Source organism: Otolemur garnettii, unplaced genomic scaffold (assembly GCF_000181295.1).
Source record: "Otolemur garnettii isolate 467f Iridium unplaced genomic scaffold, OtoGar3 scaffold00038, whole genome shotgun sequence".
In the NCBI taxonomy this organism is placed as follows: domain Eukaryota; kingdom Metazoa; phylum Chordata; class Mammalia; order Primates; family Galagidae; genus Otolemur; species Otolemur garnettii.
In genome coordinates, this window is record NW_003852433.1 from 11,458,547 (window position 1) to 11,460,825 (window position 2,279).

At 44.8% G+C, this 2,279-nt stretch overlaps 1 protein-coding gene across 1 annotated transcript in view; it reads right to left on the bottom strand.

Moving 5' to 3' along the window:
- The window catches only part of RNFT2 (ring finger protein, transmembrane 2), a 79,109-nt gene that overhangs the window by 250 nt on the left and 76,580 nt on the right, over positions 1-2,279 (bottom strand). The window lies entirely within an intron of this gene.

Genomic DNA, 2,279 nt, shown 5'->3' on the forward strand with positions numbered 1-2,279 from the left:
GGGGACAGCAACCAGCACGACTCAGCACTCGGGACCAGGTGTCTGCCTCGGGCGTAGGAGCTGGAGACACGGCAGCAAGCAAACCAGAAAACCCCTGGCAGACAATCCCTGCTCCATGAGGACAAGTGGCAGCCTGAGTCTCTAAGATACCCAGTCTATCAGTAGTTAAGCATCAAGATGAAAAAACAGAGGAGGAGAAGTGAGGTGTGCCTGGGAGGGACATGATGGTGACAACTGGGAAAAATGTGCAGAAGGGTGAGGCGGGAGCCCTGATGGCAGTGGGACAGCATGTGCAAAGGCCCAGGGGCAGGGGAGAGGAAGAAGAGGTCAGAGAAGCAATGTGGGATGGAGGCCTCGTGAGGACTTTGACTTTTAGTCTGAGAGAAGTAGGGAGCCATGGCAGAACTTTGAGCAGAGGATTGCTCTAATGTCATCTGCAATTTAAAATGATCCCTTTGCCTGCTGGGTTAAGAACAGGACATGGAGGGTAAGAAAAAGGCAGGGAGATTGGAAAGACCAACAGATCCCACCACTCTCTGTATAACTTGGACAAGTGACTTAATCTCTCTGTGCCTCAGTTTCTTCATCTGTAAAATGGGGATTGGAAGTTAGCTAATATTTTAAAAGCATTTAGACATGACAACAAAATACAGCACACAATTCTTGACTGTGTCCTGGACAGGGGAAAAGACCTTAGTTATCAAGACATTTTGGAGGCCCCTGGAGTAATCTGAACATGTATCACATATTTGATGATATTTTAAATCAATTTTAAATTTCCTTGGAGTGTAGCAGAACTGTGGTTATGGTAGAGTATGATCTTGTTCCTGGGACATGCACGTTCAAGAATTGACAGATGACAAATCAAAAATGTCTGCAACCTACTTTCAACTAGTTGAGGGGAAAACATTCCTGTCAAGAAAAGGCAAAAGTGGTAAAACGTTAATGATTAGTAAACCTAGCTGAAGAACAGAAGGACGTTTATCTTACTACCCTTTAACTTTTCTCTAGGCTTGAAATTTTTCAAAATAAAAAGTTTGAGGAAAATGATCATATAAAAATCTAAGCAATATATTTTTTGAAAAGTAAAAAAAATAAATAAGAAAGAAGGCCCTTGGAACAATGCCTGGCAAATAGTAAGCGCTATATAGGTGTTAGCTGTTATCATAGTAATATGTATTATCTTTTTCCTGTTTATCGTTTATTATCTGTCTCTCTCTCACAGGTTATAAGCTCCTTATAAACCCATTCATTCCTAGCACCGTGTACAGTAGGGGCCTCATTGTAGACAGTGCTCTGAAGGAGAGTTCCACAGTGCTATGGTGGAGTGTGACAGAGAGACCAGTCTGATCCAGGGAGAGGGGTAGTCAAGGAAGACTTCCTGGAGGAAGGGACATATGAAACGAGGCCTGAAGGACATTTAGTATTTAGCTGGGTGAAAAAAGGGGGATGGAGATCGAACATTCCAGGCTTTAGTGAGTTGGATGTAGAGGAATGGGGAGAGGAGATTCATCCACACAGAGCTTTGAAGAGCATACCAGATTCTCACCCAGCCATCGGCAGGTCCAGCAGCTTCTAGAAATTCCTACCACAGCATCCAAAGCCTTCTATGATGGCCCTTCTCCCACTTTGGCCTCATCATGCGGGGTACCTGGTGTCACTGACATGCCCGTGACCTTCAACCAAGGCTTCGTCACAGGCTTTGCACGGGTGTTCCTACCTGCCTGGGATGCCCTTTCTCTGTCCTCACTTGCCAGCTGGGTGGAAGCTGATTCCTAGAAGACCTACCCAGGCAGCCAGCCCTCCCTGCTCAGTGATGTCTCCCAGCCCCATCCTCGTGCTGTCTTCTCTTCTACCGTATTCCTTCTTGTGAAGACCTCGCACTGCATTGTACTCAGGTTTCTGGAATTATCTGAAAACTCGTTTATTTTGTTCACTAGATTAAGAGGTTTCTGTGGGCAGGACCAGGTTTTATTGCGAGCACGGCTCCTGCTCAGATGCTCAGGAAACGTCTGTTGAATGAACAAATGTGGCCTAATTGTGCTACCCTGGACAGAAGAGGTACTTACACAGAAGAATGGAACACAACCCCTGCTCACCGGCAGCTGTAAACTTGAGTTAGGTGAGTGGGAAACAGTCCCTGAACGTACTGGTTTGTTCATTCATTCATTCAACACATTTGCTGAGACAATTATACCTCTAATTCAGTAGTTCCCAAATGTTTTGGTTCCAAATCCTCTTTGTAATCTTTTTTTTTTTTTTTTTTTTTTTTGAGACAG